This window comes from Lemur catta, chromosome 1, assembly GCF_020740605.2.
Source record: "Lemur catta isolate mLemCat1 chromosome 1, mLemCat1.pri, whole genome shotgun sequence".
Taxonomy (NCBI): domain Eukaryota; kingdom Metazoa; phylum Chordata; class Mammalia; order Primates; family Lemuridae; genus Lemur; species Lemur catta.
Window position 1 is genome coordinate 235881829 of NC_059128.1, and position 21949 is coordinate 235903777.

Genomic DNA, 21949 nt, shown 5'->3' on the forward strand with positions numbered 1-21949 from the left:
GACAGAGTCTCACTTTGTTGCCCTGGCTAGAGTGCCATGGCATCAGCCTAGCTTACAGCAACCTCAAACTCCTGGGCTTAAGCAATCCTCCTGCCTCGGCCTCCCAAGTAGCTGGGACTACAGGCATGCACCACCATGCCTGGCTAATTTTTTTTCTACATATTTTTAGTTGTCCATATAATTTCTTTCTATTTTTAGTAGAGATGGGGTCTCACTCTTGCTCAGGCTGGTCTCGAATTCCCGAGCTCAAATGATCCACCCGCCTCGGCCTCCCAGAGTGCTAGGATTACAGGTGTGAGCCACTGCACCCGGCCTCATAAGAGACTTCTAATATTTTAATTTTAGAAAGAAAATTTAATGAAGATTTAGAGAATGGCTAGGATTTTTGTTCTTTGAGTGCAAGTATTTTGTAAGTGAATGAACCAGAGATTGGTTTGTTTTTCAATAAAAACATTACCTTAGGGCTTCTTTATTAACACATAGGGATGTGAAAATAAGCTTTATTGGTTACAAATAATAGATCCTTTCAACATTTGAAAAAAATGCTATTTGTTTAACATTTTGATTGGTGAAGATATAACTTTTAAAATGAATATCTTCAGGACTTTTTTTCTTGTGGAAAGGTCCTTACATGGGAACAGCTTTCTAAAGCTAGTGGCTCTCTTAATCTGCTTTCCTCACCATGTGATTATAACAAGCTTTTCACCCAGGGATGCGTTACCTGTCTCAGGTGGATTGACCATGAGCAACTGAGGCCATTGCTTCATGATCTGAGATGGGATGTGTTCAGTTATCAGATCTGCAAGAACATGTATTTAGAGAGTCTATAAATGCTTGCCTATCATTAAATATTTGCCATAAGTCCATAGGGTGGATGCTATGAAGCTATTTCCTTCAAGTAAAAGCTATTTGCCAAACAGAAATCACTGCTATCATGTTTAAAGGTATATGAGTATATATGAAAGGAAATGCCATTCCTTTGTGTAGATGGCCTTGGGGAATAATATTTTAAGAAATACAGGTAGTATCCATAGCACATAGGAATGGCAGATCATTTGCTTCTTGCTGCTCACATTTGCTAAGGCTCTTATGAAGATTTTCCCTGGGCACATGAATCACTTTAATAATGATTGCCGCCAGTTGGTGGCTAGACATCAGACTGCCAGCCTACTCAACAGTGTTGCCATCTGCTATTTGGATTCACAGTGTGTTGCTGCTACACACCACCTCATTAAGAACGGGACCCTTGTGAGCCATAGACAGTAGCTTATTCAAGTGAGCCGAAGCAAACTCCTCCCCAAGCCAAATTTGTAGAGGCTGCACACATCTCATCTTATTTGGAAATTTCTCTATGCTGATCATGCAGTCTGATAGCTCATTGTTTCTGATCACTTAGGTTTTAGTATTTCAAGCCAGCTCCTCATTTCAAATATGATTATTTCAAAGATTTGTAAAAAATATTCATTCCAGTATTTTATTTTTGTAAGACAGTCACATCTTGAAATGATACTAGTCAGTGGCTTGCCAAACATGTTTTAATAAGTTAAGTGTATTATAATCCACTGGATTTTTTTGGATAGATCTTCTAGTTCTGAGGATTTTTCAGTTTTGTGGAATTCCTACTGCAGTTTTTATTTCTTGGAAACAGACTTTCAAAGGTTTTCATCATGCTTTCCCTTTTCTTCTGCTAAATATCCAAAAGCAGCTGTGAATACAAAATAATTTGTATTTGTAAGACAGAAATAAGTGCATTTATCTGACAACCACTGATCATCTTAGAGATTTAAACATTGTTATAGGGGAAAAAATTTATTTGCATAGGTCATAAAATATTCAGATCCTCTCCATCCACCTTAGTAGATTCTGTAGCACTTTAAGCATTAGAGAGCTACATCTCAAAATTGGACTCATTTCAAATCTCAAAGGCATTCATGGGCTGGGATTCAAGTCTTGCACCACCACCCCCACCATCTTCCCACACAGGTTCTTATCCATTTCTCACACCTACACTTACCAGCATCCAGAATGTTTCATAAACCCTACGCTTGTTAGGTACTCTATGAAAAAAGGCTTTGGTGAGCAAACAAAATCAGGAAGTGGGGCATCTCAGACAACGTCCTCCAGGATGCAGATTTTGAGTTATAATTTAACCTGCAGGATGTTTGTTAAAAAGAGCCTTTTGGACAAATACTTGGAAAAAGGAGAAACAGCAGCAGGACTGCGTAGAGGTACAAGTTGAGTTGTAATTCAGGTCCAGCAACACCCTTGGCCAACAGCACAGGGAGCTCTGGAGTTGAAATGGCCTTTAGAGATGTCTGAGATGGGCAATAGAACAACTTTGTATCCCCACACTGATCAATCATTGGATATGGGCCATGCCATGAAGGAGTGTGACCTTAGGTGAAGTGGCTCTCTACAGCTGAGGCAATTCCCAAAGAGGGCCGACAGCTGCAGGCTGCCTGCTAACAAGTACACCCAGCAAATGGGAGGCAGGTCCTTCTTTGGAGAGGGCCCTGGGCCACACATTGTAAGGCTGCCACATGGGACAGATATCATCTCTTTGGAGAGTTGCACTAAATGTTCACATATGAATAGTTTTGAGAATCTGGCACTGAAGAAACTTTCTAATTTTGTTTCTCTCCTAACATCAATTCATATCCTATGGAACTAGTGTTCCACAGAACGTATCTTGATAAATGTCTCCCTAATCTTATAGTGCCTTACAGTGTGTTAAAAGAACTGTGTATAGATGGCTTGCTCCAGGCTGACCTGGCCTTCAACAGCGATCTCTCAGTCCTGCCTGAAATCCCTGGTGTTGCTATGTTAGTTAGGGACCTGCTATTCAGTGGCACATATGTAGTGTTATTAAACAGTGTGAAGAATATGTGGTGAGTATACCGTGATGAATATAGTGTGATGACTATGTGATGAAATAGTGACAATTAACTAATGCCACCAAGAATGAGCCTGTGAGAGGGGACCGGTAACACTAAGTTCAGTGGTGGCGCTCCTCTTTAGACCAGGGCTGATGCTAAGTGAGGCAGCCACTGGGCTTGTTAATATCATTCCGGGGTAATGGGCCTTGAAGTAACAGAGGGCCCTGAACGACTGGTGCTTAACAACCCAAAGCCAAGAGGCCGTATTACTTAACAACTGGTGAAATTGGAGGGGGTTAAGGGGGCTTGGAGTTAAGGGGGCTTGACTCACAGGGTGTTTAGGAGATGATTTAATGTAACACCCTTACAGGCAAAATAGATGGGCAAGTAACGAGAATGCTGCTTAACATCTACAATCAAATAAAGCAAGAATGGCAAAGCAAGAGATTGAGAGTCCTGGCCTCCATCAAATGTCACAATCCCTTGCTCAGTCCCCAAACCAGAGGCAATTTTCAGATGAGGAACCCACAGATGGAACAGGTGGCTGGGTCCCCAAGAGAAAGAAAAGGTATATACTGTGATAGTATATAGGCTTATATACTGTCTTCCCCAAGTAGGCTTATGACTATATACTGGCAAAGGAGAATATGCAGACATTTCTGGGATTATTGGGCATAGGGTTTGAATTGACACTGGCACCTAATTATCTTCCTAGCAGCCAGCCTGAATTGAGCTGTGCAGCACAAGGGGTGGACTGAGTTAGCCATGGAAATTCACCACTCAGATCTCTTCCTGTGGAGCTTAATCGACTGGGGAGTGCCAGCTACTGTTCTCTGGCTCCATTGATATTTTCACGCCAAAGCTACATTCCTGTGGGTTGTTTCCATCAGAACAACAATGACCGAGTGAAGCAGGTCTACTCATGCAGGCTTATTCCCATGAGGTAGGGGATGCCTCCAATGGGCAACTGTGGCTTGAGTATTCATCAGCTGACCTTAAACTTTATTGGAATTGTGCTGCAATCTAAGCCTCTTGGTATTCAATCCTTTCCTTCTGTATTAGGGTTCTCCAGAGAAACAGAACCAATAGTATCCATCACTCCACCAATTGATCAATCTAGAATATTTATTATATGAAACTGGCTCACATGATTATGGAGGCTGAGAAGTCCCACGATCTGCTGTCCAAAGGCCTAAGAACCAGGAGCACTGATGGTGTCAGTCCCAGTCCAAAGGCAGAAGACGGAAGTCTCAGCTCAACAGTCAGGCAGAAAGAGTTCAACCTTCCTCTCCATCTTTTTTATTTGCGTCCTCAACAGATTGGATCAAGCCCACCAACACTGGGGACCACAATTTGCTCTTTTCAGTCCATCAATTCAAATGCTAATCTCTTCCAGAAACACCCTCACAAACAGACCCAGAAAGAATGATTAACCAGCTATCAGGACATCCTGTGATCCAGTGAAGCAGACACACAAAATTAACTATGATACCTTCACAGGGCCTGAAGACTCTGCCTCCCCTGGCTTCATCTCCACTTCAACACTCGGGCATTTTTTTCTCCCAAATAAATCTCTTGTAAATCTAATCCTGTCTTTGCATGTGTTTCTTGGAGGGCCAGAGCTAGCAAATTTAGACTTTATTCTAGCAGGTAGTTTAGTTAATTACAGGTCAGCTTTATACCATGGAAGCGTGTTTGTAAGCTTTTTACAGGGGTAGGGGAGGGTAAATGTAGTATAGCTTTTAGTCAGGCTAGTTTAGCCCCACTTACATAACACGTAACCTTTCTGGGATCTTTTGTGAATGTCTAGAGTTCTCAGTGAAGGACTCTCTACTATGGCTGGATGCAAATTAAGTATTTCCCAATCTCATGCTAGTTTTGAGAACTGTTAAACTTAGTGTTCAGCAATGGGCATGGGAAGATCTTTATATAGATTTCTGGAATTTTTTTTTTCTCTGCATACTTTCCTCCTTGCTGATACTCTGCTTGGAAAATTCAAGCCATCCCAGTCTCAACTTCAATCTTTGCCTCCTCAACTCAGCAAGACAGCTCTGGTTAAGCTCCTCCTCTTGCAATGGGATCTAGAGGGCTTGCCCCAGAAAGGCAGGGCAGTTACAGGGCTCACCTCATTTCCCTTCCTCAGTGAGGAATCCTTCCTGCCAGCTGCCAGTTGTCCAAACAACTTTGCCCCCCAGCTTCTTGAAATATTGATAGGCAATCGTTTTGTAAAATTTCTAATATACTATTTAGAGACATAAATTTCCCATAGGCATTTGCTTTCACACCATCCCACAAATTTCAATGTTGTAGTTTCATTAGAATTCATTCCAAAATATTTTTAAAATTTTGCCATGATTTATTGTTTGACTCCTAAGTCATTAGGTGTATGTTCCTTAAATTATAAGCATTTGGGAAATTTTTTGTTACCTTTATGTAATTGATTTTTGGCTTAATTCATATTCTATATGACTTCAATCTTTTGAAATCTGTTAAGACTAGATTTGTGATCCAGTATATGGTCAGTTTTGGTACATGTTCTAGGGCGTACCTTAAAAGAACAAGTATTAAGTTTTGGGATGTAGTATTTTATAATTATATTGTATTCATATTTATAGTGCCAAATATATAGCACATAGGAACTCAATACATATTGAGTTGAATAGCTCAAAAGTTTTATTCTACTGGTGACAATTCTACATCAAATAAGAGAGGATGATGATGACATCACTATTTCTGGTAAGCCAGAGCCTCACAGAGGAATGCCAAGTCAAATTGTTGCAGCTTCCCCCATATTCTAACCATATTAACACCAACCCTTTATGTGATAGAAATTATCCCAGTATTTTTCTTTCTGTGTTCCTACCAGTTTTCCCTTCATTGGCTGTAAGCATTGTATTGCTAGTGCTATCTGACAATAGAAAACAACATCTTAGGAAAAGTTAATGACATTGATTTATAAAACTCACAGGGACACAAGAAATGGTTAATTTTATTTCTTCATTTTCTCCAAGCAATTCATGGTTGTTTGAGACTGTATGAGATGTGAAGACATCTAGCACATCCACCTAATGATCAAATTTTCAAGTAGAATCACTTTTTAATTTTCTAAGTTCCAGTGTCATTTTTTCTTTGAACATAACTCAAGGTTAAAATTGTTACAAACACACACCTTCTAATACATTTAACCTTCCTATTTAACCCTTCTTCCAAACTTATTCTGGACACTGAAATTTTGATGACAGAAAGAAGGAAGGAAATAGATGTAGACAAGTCTAAGCATATCATGTAGGCTTATAAGATGCCTCTTGTGTACCGTCTCCCATCTTTCAACCTGTTCCAGCCACAGCTCTGGTGAACAGTTCTGGAAAGGCTTTAGCCTGCTCTGTGCTGTCACTGCCTCACTTCAAGCACGCACCAAGAGTCTAGTTTCCTGTCCCGAGGCATCTGATGCAGCAATGTGTAATGCTGTGGTACCTGTGAGGCTCTCACATCTTTGCAATGCAGAGGGATGGGGGATTAATGCCCCATAGGAGCAGCTCCCAACACAGAGGAGATGGCTGCTGAGAGATAAATGCGTCTCCCTTTCCTCATTCAGGCAGACAGATCTAAGAACAAAGTTTAAGAATCTTTGAAAAGGTTCTGCATTAAGTAACCATTAATAGGGACTCTACCTGGTCTTGCTTGTATTTTCTTTTCCTTTTCCCCATATTCACTCCCCTCTCTCTCATTCCTGCTCCCTGGTATCAGATTCCCAAGCAGAATGCGTCTACCTTTGTCTCAGGCTCTGCTTTCAAGAATAACCTAGATGAAAACAGTAGGTAAACAGGTTGTTGTAGATTATATAATGCAGGAATGTAATTCTCCTTGACTCTGTGTTTGCTACAAAGAAACGCTTATTCAATTGGCAGCACAGTCGGTGATTTCCAGATTTTTTCTTTTTGAAAGCTCACGGTCCATCCTGAGCCTGACCTCCTAAAGAAAAAAAAGGTTGGTACAAATTAGTTCATAACTGAATAAGCAAACTTCTTTGTGATGATGGCTCTTAGCATTTTTTCTTAGTGAGGGGGTCCTCAGCAATTTGGTTGGATATTTCAGTGTAATACAGAAGAGCCCTCAGTCTACTTAATCAGGTAAAGCTTTTTGTTGCTTTGGAAACAAGCATATTACATTTATTTTTGTTGGTAAAAAGCTAGGATCTTTTAGTGCTTGAATCCTTTTTCCTAAGAAACTCAAATATAACTTTAAAATGCATAAATTACTGGAATACTATCAGGGCTTTCTTCACTCAAGAAATGAAGGAATGCCCTGCAAAATATAGGGAGTTACTAGGAAATAATTAAGGTTGCCCATGTGCTGGCCCTGAGTAAAAACATAAGCAATTATAAAATTTTACTCATTTGGTTTTGAAGACACTACAGAGAACAGAAGTGATGAAAATCCCTCCCTTATGGAACCTATACTCTAGTGAAACAGAAGGTGAGGCAATAAACAAATTAAATAATTAAAGTACATTGTATTTAAAATGAGGGCTATAGATAAACTAGGGATGGTGTTATGGCTTGAATTATGTCTCCCTTACAAAATTCATATGTTGAAATCCTAATCCCCAGTACCTCATAATGTAACCATATTTGGAGATAAGGCTTTTAAGGAAGGAGGTGGCTAAGTCAAAATGAGGCCCTTAGGTTGGGCCCTACTCCAATCTAACTGGTGTCCTTATAAGAGGAAATTTGGGCACACAGAGAGACACCGGGGCACAGAGGGAAAAAACCATGGGAAGACACAGAGAGAAGACTGCCAACTGCAAGCCAAGGAGAGAGCCTTCAGGAGAAACCAAACCTGCTGTGCTGACAGCTTGATCTTGGACTTTTAACCTCCAGAACTGAGAAAACAAATTTCTGTTTTTTAAACCGCTCCATCTGTGGTATTTTGCTAATGGCAGCCCTAGCAAATGAATACAGACGGGGAGAGATTGTGCAAGTCTTTTGCTTTGTTTAATCTACAGGTGTCATCGAGAAAATGACATTTGAACAAAGACCTGAGAAAACAGTCACTCATATGACTATTTGGGTGAGGGGCATTATGGTAGAGGTAAAAGTAATCCCAAAAGCTCTGAGATAGAAAGAGGCCAGTGTGGTTTGATACCTAAAAGCATTAGAAGATGAGGTCAGAAAGGGCATGGAATAAGGAGGTAGTGGCAGATCACTGTAGGGAGGGGTTCTCAGAGGTTGCTGGGCCATATTGTGCACCAAAGGGATATTTCAAAAAATTGTGAGACATTTTGACATTACTATGACTGAGGTGGTGGTTTTGACCTATAGTGGGTAGGTAACATTTATGTGAAAAGTATAGTCATGCTCAGGATGGTTAAACCCAATAAGATATTTTTCTATATTCTGTGACTATGAAACACCTTACTGTTCATTCACATAGATGTAAAACTTTATTCATGCTAACTTCTAAATTCCATTAATGGCAAACTAGGTTATTGGGATCAACTCTCCATTGATAACAAATAATCATTTTAGATATTAATAAAATATATTTGATCAAATTTGGAAAGCTTTTACTCATATTTTTTCAAATATTTTTCTGCCTTATACTCTCTCTCCTTGCCTTCTGGGAGTCCAATTTCATGTATGTTAGATTGCTTGATACTATATCATAAGTCCCTGATGCTCCGTTTATTTAAAAAAAAAAAGTTTTTCTCAGTGTACTTTAAATCTGGAGGATTCCTATTGACCTGTCTTCAAATTTACTGATTGTCTGTACTGTATGTCCAATCTACTGATAATCCTATCAATAATTTCAGTTATTGTATTTTTCAATTCTAGGAATTCCATTTCATTCTTATGTGTATTCCTCCTGAAATTTATGTTTTCATCTATTATATCTACCCTTAGTAAGATTCCTTATTTATTTATTATTTATGGTTATTTTAATTCCTTGTCTACTGATTCCAACATCTATAGGTCTGTTTCTATTGATTTATGGAAAAGGTGATATCGCAGAGCAGTGGTTTTAGGAATTTTTTTTTCCCAAGAAGGACTTGGGTATAACTACACGAAAAAAAAAATTAGTCCTTATTTCACAGCATACTCCAAAATCAATTCTAGGTATTTAGTAGGCTAAATGTTCAAAGAAAAAATGTTAAATTTCCAAATGATAACATAGGAGAATGTCCTTGTCATCTTGGGGCAGGCAATGATTTCTTTTATACGTTAGCAAAGGCACGAACCATGAAGGAAGATTGCTAAATTAGATTTCAATAAAAAATAAAGACTTATATTTGTAAAACTCTAACGAGATAGTTAAAATGCAAGCCATTGATAAGGAAATGGTGTTTGTTTGCAGCACTCAAGAATATGTAAGTCAAGTGGAAATCAAGTAGAAAAAGACTACCCAATAGAAAAATGGGTAAATGCCTAAAAGGCACGTTAATAAAAGGGATATCCAAGTGGTCAATAATCACATGAAAGATGTTTTTTATCATTAGTCATCAGAGAAGTATAAATTAAAGCCACATAAACACCAAATGTTGATGAGATGTGAAGCAATGAAAGCTCTCATCATACAAAGCCGGTAGGAGTGTAGAGTTGAAAAACTGCTTGGCACTATCACTATAGCTGACCATAAACATACCCTCTGTCCTAGCTATTCCACTTTTGGGTATGTTCCCAACAGAAATATGCATCTATGTAAATAAACACATGCAGAATAATGTTCACAGGAGTATTATTTGTAATAGCTCTAAACCTGGAAATAATCTAAATGTCCAGTATCAGCATAAGGGATCAGTCACAAAAGACCTCAACTCATAAGATTTAGTTTTTGTAAAATGTCCATGATAGGCAAATCTATAGAGATACAAAGATTAGTAGTTACTTGAGGATAGAAAGGATAGGGAGGTGGGGTTGGGGGGCAGTGATAGCTAAAGGGTCTGGAGCCGCTTTTCAGATGATGATAATGTTTTAAAATTGTGGGGATGGTTGCACATATCGGTGAATATACTAAAAAAAGAAAACCCCATTGACTTGCATACTTTAAATAGATGAATTGTATGGTATGTGAATTATATCTCAATAAGGCTGTTATTAAGAAAAACTAACAGTAAAAAAGATAAATTGTGTATACTCCACAAATGAAATTCATACAGCACAAAATAAAATGTTAAAAAGAACTGTTACATGCAAGAACATGGATGAACTCAGATATAATACGGAGTGAAAGAAACCAAATACTATAGAATATTTACTGAATAATTCATTTCACGTGAAATTCAAGAACAGACAAAAGGCAGTGGTTATATTAGGAGAGAAGTTGCCACTGATTGGACAGGGGGATGAAGGATGCTAGTAATAGTTTATTTCTTGATCTAGGTGGTGATTGCCGGTATACGTTTATGTTAGTCTTTCAAAGTTTATTGAACTATATCTATAATTTGTACATTTTTCTGTATGCTGTATTCAACAAAAGTTTACTAAGAAATATTTTTAAAAATCCAATTATCCAATAAGTTGTCCTATTAGTATGCATTGAAAGAAAGAACTAAAAGAATACATAAACATTTTAACAGTTATTTTTGTCAGTTGCGATTATGGGGAATTTTTATTCTCTCCTATATACTTCTAAATATCTTCCAAATGACCATAGGGGACATATATTACATTTATCACTACAAAACAATGCCATCAAAATACAATTGTCTGAGATACTCTTGTATTTTACACTAAACTAATTTACTCAAAGTGTGGGGACTTTGCCTTTTGCTCCCAGACGGGAAGCTACTGACATTTTAGAGTGAAGGCGGGCGTGGCAGGGGGTCTGGGGGATTCCTGTGGGCCCTGCTGGTCGCGGCTGGGAACTCGCCAGCAGCCAAGAGATCTCCCGGCACCTGGGCAAGCGAAGGCTGAGTAACCTCGGTGGGTCACGGTCCTCACAGACCCACGGTCCTTGGGCTGGGAAGGGACGGAAAACTCAGCGGTCACTGACGCTCCAGCCTCGGCGCTGGGTAAAGTTAACGATTAGACTCCATTGCGGGCTTCCTGTTCGTGTAAGGCCAGCCGCTACGAGTGGTTTTTACAGTTTTACGAGGTTGCCAAGCAAAGGCAAATATGCGACAGATACTTCCTGACCTGCAAATCCTAAAATATTTGCTATCTGGATCTTTACAGAAAAAGTCTGCGAACTCCTTGATTAAAGAATGTAGCCATAAAAATCTTAGGGGATTTAAAAATTTTACCTGAGTGTGCGCTTGCTGGCGATGAGCCGGCCGTGGGGCGAAGTGCCCAGCGACACGGGAAGGGACGACGGTGCCCTGCTCGGGCTTCTCAGACGGCGCAGGCTGGAATCCGCTGAAGAAAATTCACCTCTGAAAATCCGGACTCCAAGGGGTGGCCTGGCGCTTCCCGGCCGGGGGCTCCAAAACGATGAGGATGCTCACTGTGTTCCTAAGCGGATCGCAAAGCAGCAGGGTTCGGGTCAGCGTCGTTGTCACTCCTGGAGAAGCCGATGGAGCCCCCAGGGGAGTTTCTTCTCCCACCTCGGTTGTGGGCACCCAGAGCCGGCGCGCTCGGGAACTTGGGGAGAGGCGCCGCGGGGGCGCGGCCGGTGGCCCGGCGCATGCGCAGTGTCGCCCGCAGGCTCCTCCCACGGCGCGGACTCGGCCGGGCTCGGCTCTCGCCGGAGCGCGCGTCCTCCCGGGGGCCGAGTCTGAGGGCGGCTGCGCGAGGGACGTGGGCTGTATTTTGAGAGTTAGTTGCGAACAACTCTTCGCCCTTAAATATTGCCGACATGTGACCTACGCCAGTGACAATTTCTTGCCTAATATCTCAGTATGTATCCCCTAAGGATAAGGGGTTGTCCTACATCAGCGTTTCTCAACTACCGCGCTGTTGACATTGGGGCGGGATGATTCTTCTGGTGTTTTTTTTTTTTTTTTGTGTGTGTGTGTGTGAAGGGAATGACCTGTGCGAAACAATCAATGTTTAGCTGCCTCCTTGGCCTCTACCCGCTAGATGCCCGTAGCAACAGCCCCTCCCAACTGTGACAACCAAACATGTTTCCAGACGTTTCCAAACGTGTGGGGGGGGGGCGGTGCGGGGAGGTGGGCAACATCTCTCCTACTGAGAACTGCTGTCCTCAGCATCACAGTACAGTGATCATGCTTAGGAAATGTAACTTGTTACGTTACTGTAATATATCACTCATATTAAAATTGCCTCAATTTCTCTCAAATGCCCTTGTTTACCATATAGGTTGTAAAAAGCAAGGATCACCTATTAGATTTAGTTGTCAAGTCTCTTTAGCCTCAGTATAGAACAGTTCCCCAGCTTTTTTTGTGTTTTTCCTAGCATTGACATTTTTGAAAAGTCTAGGACAGTGATCTTCCAGAATATCTTTCAGTTTGGATAGGCGAGCTTGGTTCCTTATTATAAGATTCATGATGAATACACACACACACACACACACACACACACACACACACATGCAAGAATTACCTATGTGATGTTATATCCAATTTTATCTATTTTCAAATGACTATTAAGCTGTTATTACATTTAATTTAAAACGTTGTCCCTGCCCCTAGCAATTTGAGCTACCATTTTTATCAAATACATAAATTTCCACATTGTATTTGGGTCTATATCTGTATTTTTTCCATTGATCTGATTGTCTATTCATAATATACTGCTTTAATTACAGAGATTGTATATTTCAATATTTAGTCTGAAATCTATTTTATTGAATTTCAAAATCTCAATTCTTTCTCTTTTTTTAATTTGTATTTTATTTGTATACCTTACATATCCTTCCTTTTGTTATTAACATTTCTGAATAGTTTTATCTTAGGTGGGTCTTTGTCTTTTATATACAGTATAGAGTTGAGTTTTCCTTTGACCAACCTAATTTTTTCCCTTTTATTTTTTTTTTATTTTTTATTTTTTTATTTTTTTTGAGACAGAGTCTCGCTCTGTTGCCTGGGCTAGAGTGAGTGCCGTGGCATCAGCCTAACTCACAGCAACCTCAAACTCCTGGGCTTAAGCGATCCTACTGCCTCAGCCTCCCGAGTAGCTGGGACTACAGGCATGAGCCCCCATGCCCGGCTAATTTTTTGTATATATATTTTTAGTTGGCCAGATAATTTCTTTCTATTTTTTTAGTAGAGACGGGGTCTCACTCTTGCTCAGGCTGGTCTCGAACTCCTGACCTTGAGCAATCCACCCGCCTCGGCCTCCCAGAGCTAGGATTACAGGCGTGAGCCACCGCGCCCGGCCTTTTTCCCTTTTAATAGTAGGGTTAAGCCCTCTATTGGCTAATATGTTTGGTCTCAGTTATCTCCTAAATTATATTTACATGAGTAATATATACTATATTTGATCATGATAAATGCCATTGAGGAAAATAAAAGAGAAAGGAGGGATGGAAAATGCTGGAGGGAATTTCCGTTTTAAACAGGTAGTCAGGGAAGACTTCACCAAGAAGGTGATTTTGCACAAACACTTGAAGTAGATGAAGGAATGAAATCATTTGGATAAATGAAATAGTATTGTTCCTGATAGAGAGGAACAGTTAGGGCAGAGGCCCAAGTCACAAGAATATCTGGTGTGTTGTGAAGAACACCAGGGGAGCTAGTGTGACTAGTGCAGTAAGCTGAAAAATCGTGGGAGGTAAGGCCAAAGCTGACAAGCCAACAGGATCAGATAGGGCCCTGTCAGTCTTAGGGATCGAGCAAATACTACCTACCCTGTTCAAGAGGAATTTTGGTCTCAGATGTTGAAATAATACTTCTACCATACCACAGAAATAATTAATAGCTCTGTGGGAATACACCACTAACCCTGGGAATTCCATCCTAAGTAGGGAAGAAAGCCAGGCTTGTAGGTATTATATTTTGGGGTGCAACTTAAATTACGTATGAGAGTAGTTTCATATTTGCTGATTTTGAGAGCTGGATTACTGAATATGTTTCCCAACCTGTATCATTGCAATGATGCCTGAATATATTCTTCAAATCTCTGCTGTTTCAGTTTGTACTTTATATTCTACCTCCAAACACATCAGATATGGATCATAACTACAGCTTTTGGCTATTTTTCTGAAACTGTGCATTTACAGGGGAAAAATTTTATTGCAACATACGTGTCAATGAAATGAATCTTGACTAATAAATGTTCAAGAAGCATAAAAACATTAAAATTCTATACTCAGAAGCTTGAGTAAAGGTCATAAAGATGACAGAATTTTAAAATATTCTTTTAAAAAGTCAAATATTTGGCTTAAAACAGGTTTTTGGTTTGGTTTTTTCTTTTGATAAATCTGTTTTAATGGAAAACTGGCAGAGAAAGTAGAATGAAATGGGTGAGAGAGAGAGGCAGAGGGAGGAATAGGAATGAATTGAGTCTGTAATACAGAAAAACTGTGTCCAAGATGGGAATGGAGAAGGGACAAACTTTATATGTACAGATATATGCAGGATTACTTTTTGTCTTTATGTGTTTCTTTTGGAAGCATTTTAATTTTCTCTTTCCCTTTTCCTCCTTTTTTTTCCCTTTACCTTTCTTTTCCTTAAACTAAGCTGTCACAGTGAAATACTGTGACTAAGTCACAACTCATAGAGAAAACTGAACAGTGCATTGTAAAACAGGACACAAAACAAAAGACTTCATCTGAGAGCTGAGATCATCGTGGCCGGCGTACACAGAACCACTGCAATAATTCAACAGTGTTTCTCAGAGCCCAGGACGGTTTCTGCAATTCTTGGTATGCTATTGCCCCCTGCTGCTCACATTGAAGCACTGACTGTAGAAATTAAGGTTTTTGTAACATTGCACAGGCTTTAGTGCAATGTTAGCATGCTGCCAAAGAAAGTTAGCAAAGTAGTTAGAAGATTTAAACAGAATAATTTAAGGAATTGCTTTCTAAAAAGCTGAATATCAAAGAAATTACAAAGCAGTTTTTCCTACTCCCTATTATGTTGAAAAGAAATCTGATTCAGTTATTTAGCTAATCTAGTTTCCTTTTTAAGTTTCTGAGGGGAGCAGAGCACAAGGCAATTGAGGTAGCTTAGATATAAATTGGTAAAGAGAGCAGAGAGTAGATAGAGAAGGAGGGGGGTCATGAATAATTTACATACAGCAAGGGTAAAGCACTTCAGTTCTGAACAGATCATTTACATTCTTGGGGGGGGAGGGGGTCGGGCAGAGACAGGCTGCCTGTAAGAGCCTGGACTGGCCATTTCTGAGCCTCAGTTCTTCTGCCTCTTGTTCTTGGGTTTGATCATGGAAACCTCTCAGAACCATTAGGATGTGGGTTAGGGCCTCTGAGGCAGAGCAGAGGTACATAATCCTTGAAGCTGATTTCTTGGCTTACTCTGCAATTTCTAAAGAAGTCAGGGGCTGTCTCCTGGATGGAAGTCAGCCCATTTACAAATGTATACGTGTGAGCATGTGAGTTGCATGTTATGCGTTCCATGTTTTAAGCTTCTAGTACTCATGGGCTGCTAGTTTCTGCACACCAGAGTTTCCAGTGGGGTGAAGTAATAAGGTGCCAGGATTCCTCTTACTTGGAAAAAGCAGTTTAGAAGCCGTGGGCCTTGCTTCAGCATTTGGTTTTTGCCTGGGCTCTTTTTCCATGAGGAACATGATTAAAGAAGATTCTTTTAATATTTGGAAAATTAAATGTATCCCTGTTATGATAAACCTAGAAATCCAGCCTGAACTGCTCTTGAAAGATTTAGTTTTTGCTGTAAATAATACTAAGATTGTCACTTCTAAAACTTTTGAAGTTCTCTACTTCAAAGGCACAATGATGGATTTTAAGAAACAAAAATTTGAGAAAACATTTACATGGTTTATTTTAGGTAACAATTAATAAGCTGATTCCTTAATGCTTGGGGTAGTTATATTCACAGCATTAGTTTCAGTGCTATCATTTTCTTTTTCTTTTGTATGACATATTAATGTTTGTCTATATTCTCACTTAGATTTATATTTCTCCACTATGGCAGTCTTAAAGATGTGGAGAAAAATAGGACAGTGTCTTTAAGACTTGTTATAGTAATTTAGAAAAATGTAGAACAATAACATGATAATCATGTAAGAGTGTGGCCAAGAGTAGGGAAATCATTTCCCATTCCATTTCATTTTATCATCCTACTCCATTCCATTCCATTTCATTTGTCTTCTCTTTACTGTTTCATTTTACTTGTATTAATATTTAAATTTCAAATCAAGAATGCTAATTATCCTTTTAATGTATTTTTCTCAATCCCTAGTACTCTAGGACTTATGTAGTTTGCATATATTTGCAATACATATTTTGTTGAATGAACACCATGTACTTATTAATTACCTAGCACTATGCTGCTCCTGTGTAAACCAGATGTACATTCAATTTCGACAGAGGATAAAAGTAAGTTGTGGGGAATTTATATGGACCCGAAGGAAGAATTAGGAATATTTATTTGTATTCAAATAGGGGCAATGAAAACTTTGTTAATGAAAAAGCCGTAGGTATCAGAGGAAATATCCTTCTTTAATGGTTTTCTTATGTTGCTAATATGTATCAATTTTTAACACTTCTGCCTGTGCAATTCCTCATCAGGTCTGTGTACGTGCACTGACTGAAGATAGGGTAGAAACCTGCATGTTTGATTAATCCCAGAGAACAAATGAATATGAGGCCTATTTTACCAGTGTTTTATGATGCAAACTTCATCGTTTATTGGAGCTTGTTTATGCCTTCTTAACCGTCTGCAACTCAAATTTTATGCTCCTATTTAATTGTTCTACTTATACTAATATCTAACAAAATTGTAGGCATAAATGGTTATAAAATTTCACTTAGTTACTGAGAAATGGATCTTCTCTGCAAGTGCACTGTGGAGTATACTATGGAGTCATATTTATATTCTCCTTTCTCCCCCTTCTAAAGTTCTAGGGACTCCACATAGAAAGTTTGGAACTATTTTCTAAGTGGCAGTGGTGGAAATTAGGGTGGAGGAAGCTCACAGGGTTTAAAAAAATGTTGACAATAACTAGTTTCAAGGCCTCTTAATTCTTATATTTTGTGGTCCTCCTTCACATCAGACATTGCCTAAAGTAAGTTTTTAAAAAGTGCCAACTTTTGAATTTCATGTGTGGGGTAGTTTACTAATACAAGCACCAGGAAACATTTTGTGAGTGCTTCATTGTGCAGGGTGCTGGAATGGATGCTGATTGCAGAGAACTTCACAGACTGTGTCCCCATACTCAAGTTATTTATAATAGAATGTGAGATGAAAATTTAAAAAAAATTCTAAAACACAGAATTAGAAGAAAAGGTGAGTAAGGTATTTAGCATTTTACTTCTATTTCAGTACAGTGTTTCTTGGGAGGCTTGGGAGGCAGGGTAGAGTGGTTAAAAATGTTGAAGGAACAAACTCCAATTATCCACCTCAAAAGGTGGAATTCGTAAGTGTACATCCCCTCTATACATACAGCAAAGAATCAACTTTTCTCTACCCCCACCCCCACCTCTCACTTAAGCCTGGATCTTCTCTGTCTGGATGGCTGAAAAACAGTGGAAATTGTTAGAGCTCCTTATAACTGATCATCTCTGCAAAGCCAGATAGATAGATGTGGTTGAGATTTAGAAAAAATATAGTCCACATGACTGAAAAAAAATTGTTACTAAGAATGCTGAAAATATGTGATTAAATGGCCCTAATAGATATCACAAATAATTTATGTATCTTTTAAGCTGGTCAGCATGAGGCTTGTATTTAAATGGCGTTTTCACTCAATTCAAATTGCCTTAGGCTTCTGGGTATTTAAAAATATTTTGTATTCATGAACATTTCTTTTATAATTGATGTGGATATTTGCTTATAGCCCAAGTCTAATTTGTAAGCTGGAAAGTTCATTTATTTATTCATTTCACATATATTATGTATTTACTGTGAGCCAAGTATGATGGTAAGGATTGGTTTTTAAGTTAATTTATTTTAATTAATTTATTTTTTAAGTTTCAGAATCATGGGGGTACAAACGTTTTGGTTAAATAAATTGCTTTTGTACCATTTGAGTCAAAGATATAAGTGTGCCCATCTCCTAGATAGTGTGCATTGTACCCATTGGGTGTGAATTTACCCATCTCCTCCTCTCCCCTCCCACCTGCTTGATTTTCGATGAACATGATTTCCATATGTGCACATAAGTGTTGATTGATTAGTTCCAATTTAATGGTGAACACATGTGGTATTTGTTTTTCCATTCTTATGATGCTTCACTTAGAATAATGGTCTCCAGTTCCATCCAGGTTAATACAAGAGATATTAGTTCACCATTTTTTTTTTGGCTGAGTAGTATGGTTTTTAAGTTCATTTTAAAGCTTACTTATATTATTATGAGCTCTATTTACCTAAATTCTAAGAAATCCTGTGTGCAGAACCCCACAAAGATCAGAGCCTCATCAAGAGGGCCCATTATACTTTGTCTAGATCTCCATTGCTGCACTTATCGCACTTTTTTTTTACATTAATTTTGCCTGTTGGAATAATGGTGGAGCATGGACTGTCACTATGTCCTCAGCATCTAACACAAAACTTGCAAGATAATGGAAACTCAAAAAGGGTGGTTTGGAAAATAAAGCACCATGTGTACATGCATTGCTCTTTCTGAGAACATTTTTTATTTTCATTGGGTGTTAAGGCCATTTCACACTCTGGGATATGCATATTAATAGTATATGTGTAAATATGTGCCTTTGAAGATTGTTAAGTGTTTCACATTTTGCACTTAATGACTGCATGGTACTACCTACTTTTCTCCTAGGAAAAGTCAAAATTCTTTCTTTAAAACCTTATTATCCTAATATCTTTTTTCAATAATTTGACTGAATATTGATCTGAAGCACTTTAGCATCATAGTGAAATCTGATTCAAGTCATTTTTGTAGTAATTAGACTTTAGGGTTCAGATTAAATATTTGGTTGATATTTATGAGAGCAACTATTTTATACTAATCCTAAGAATATTTTCCAGTTTTTCTGGTAGGTAAAATCAGGCTTTGGAGAAGCAGTTCTTGTCTGGGAGAGGCTAATGATGGATTTACCAAGAAATTTTTCTTAGCCATCTAGTATTAGTTGTTTTCTATGTATTCAGTGGCTTTATGTTCACATAAATACATTTTATGGGTGCTTTGAGTATGAAACAGTACTGAAAGGAGACAGCAGTAATATGCAGCCAGAATTAACTTGAAATTCCTGATCATTCTCATTTAGGATGGGAATAAATGTGGTACTTTGGAGCAAAATTTCTGGCTATGCACTTATTAAATATCTCATACAGGATTGCCATTTACTGTTGAGTAGACTGTGCACTGCACAAAGAAATACATCTAAAGCGCATGCTATTTATACCATAAATTATAAGTTTGAATATTTATTGAGGTGATTTTATGGGCAGTAAAGTTCTTTGTTTTAATGAAATCAGTATATTATGACAAATTTTATGACAGATGGAAATAAAATGTCTTGAGGAAAAGATACCTTGTTTTTAAAATGCACCCAAAGACTCTGTACATGCTAATCATGGCCTGAGCTTGAACAAGTTCCGTAACTCCTTTGGCTTTCATTTGCTGATATTAACACCTACCTTGCTAACTTGGCTGTAAGTATTAGATATGCCTGACACACAGTCAGTGTTAAATAAATGCTTTTGAATGAATATGAAAGCACTGAGCATAATGCCTGTGATAAAGGTTTGATTACAACTCACTTTTGCCTTGAATAAGGGAAATTTTAGAGAATTAGTAGTATATGTGTAAATATGTGCCTTTAAAATTGTTAGTGTTTCACATTTTGCACTTAATGACTTCATGGTACTACCTAAAATGTTCCTAATGAAATGTTTGGGATTCTTCTTTATTTACCTGAGGAGTACCCATCTAGCATAAAGGAAATTATGACTATGTGACACATTGAAAGGAAAAATTAGTGACTCATAGTTGAGCTTCTTTTGGAATCCTGAAAATACTGGAATCCTAGGTCTGGAAGGGACCATTTAATACAAACTATCATCATATAATTGAATTTTCCTTTATTTATCAAATATATTAATGTATTGATCAGTTACTATATGGTAGAAACTGTGCTATGCACTAGGGCTACATAGATAAATAAGATACTCTTATCGAGAAGTTATAAGGCTTTGTGTGAACATTTCCAGGGACAATTCACAATTTTATAACTTTATTTTTAGGTATCTCTCTTATGACAGTACAAAATCTGTCTTCCTATAATGTTCATTTATTGGTTTAGCATTTCTCTTTCAGGCACATCTAAGTAAGTGTGATTCTTTATTAGAAAAGTCTTTCTTATATGTTAAGGTAATTGAGTTTCTTCTGAAACTTCTATGCTTCAAGTTAAACATCACTATATTCCTCTGCTGTTCCTTAAGCCTCCTCACCATCTCACTCACTTCCCTGAATGCCTTCCAGGTTGTCTGCTAAGATCTGGTTCCCAGTAGGGTATCCAGGGCTCCAGGTGTAGATCAGCCATCACTGGATGATCACTTCCTGCATTTCAGGATTAGTCTCTCAAATCTCTGGCATGATTTATATTCATAACCATCTGATCAATATGTGTGATAAGATGTCTCATCCCTATCATTATTTTAAAAATTACATTTATTTTGCACATGTTACCATATAAGGTGTGTTTTGGAAAAAGACAGATGGCCTAATTTCTTGAGGAGCTTATCATACACTATTTCCAACAATCAAGATAAGAACAATAAAGAGGGCAACCTTTCTAGAGCTCTAGGTTATTGAATTACCATTTGGAAGTCACTTTTGGTCCAGTTAGTTAAAGCCACAGTAATTCATACAATTTATGACAGCTAAGTGGTAGGTAGTTAAGGAAGGACTACTATAGCTTTGCAGTTCTGTTTCTGTAAATTACTATCTCACTTACTTAAACCAAATATTTTTTTCCTTTTTAATGAACAAAGAATGTGATGGGGAAAGAATGGGGAAAGAATCATTCTACTCTTGACTTTAAACACTTACTAAAAAAACTTAATATCTGTTCACTTTTTTTTAAAGTTAACAAATGCATGAAACACTCTTTGTACCAGGTATACTTTGGCTCAATATTTGGGACAATTAACCCTGCCTAGCGAAATACTAGATGCCAGTTATAACTCAGCCACATTTTATAGGTATGTAGACAGCCTTGCTTTGTTTCTTATGGCAGAAAGAAAGGAAAAAATGAGGTATAGTAATTAACTGAAAGATGGAGACAGGGAAGAGACCTCTACCTAAATAAAGGGTGAGTACTGAAAGCAGTAGGGGAGAGAAGTAGAACTGGATGGGTGGTATATTGGGTTCCTAGGGCTGCCATAATAAATTACTACAAACATTGTGGTTTAAAACAATAAAAATTTATTCTTTCATAGTCAGGAGGCCAGAAGTTCAAAATCAAGGTTTTGGCAAGGCCATGCTCCCTCCAAAGGCACTAGAGAAGAATTCTCCCTTTTCTCTTCCTAGCTTTGGTGGTTCTTGGCAATCCTTTGGTTTATATATGCGTCACTCCAATCTCTGCCTTTGTCTTCACATGGCCTTTTTTCCTCTGTCTCCTCTGTATCTCTGTGTCCAAATCTCTCTCTCCTTTTTCCTCTTACAGATAGCTGTCATTAGATTAGGGCCCAACCTAATCTAGTGTGACCTCACCTTAAGTTGATTACATCTTTAAAAACCATATTTCCAAAGAAGGTTGCAGTTATAAGTACTGAGGTATCTTAGTTTGTTTGTGCTTCTATAACAAAATACCACAGACTGGGTATTTTACAAGGAACAGAGGTTTATTTCCCACAGTTTTAGGGCCTGGGAAGTCCAAGATCAAGGTACCAGCAGGTTCATTGTCTGATGAGGGTCCAGTCTATGTTTCCAAGATGGCCCCTTGAAGGCTGCATCCCCAGACAGGAAGAATGTTGTGTCCTCCTGTTGCAGAAGGTGAAAAGGCAAAAAGGGATGAACTCTCCTCATCGAGCACTTTTAAAGAACACCTAACTGCATTCATGAGGGAGGAGC

At 38.4% G+C, this 21949-nt stretch overlaps 2 long non-coding RNA genes across 2 annotated transcripts in view; one reads left to right on the forward strand and one right to left on the reverse strand.

Annotated features, from left to right (window-relative positions):
* Positions 1-5847: 5847 nt before the first annotated feature.
* Positions 5848-11521, reverse strand: LOC123630579. Its single transcript, XR_006732713.1, has 2 exons — positions 11119-11521; positions 5848-6848 (listed from the first exon to the last, which is right to left on the reverse strand). It is a non-coding gene; the product is annotated as an uncharacterized LOC123630579 (long non-coding RNA).
* Positions 11522-14594: 3073 nt separating this feature from the next.
* LOC123642222 overlaps positions 14595-21949 on the forward strand; it is a 177746-nt gene continuing 170391 nt past the window's right edge. Inside the window, exon 1 of the long non-coding RNA XR_006736398.1 lies at positions 14595-14639. This is a non-coding gene — a long non-coding RNA (uncharacterized LOC123642222). The remainder of the gene's footprint in view (positions 14640-21949) is intronic.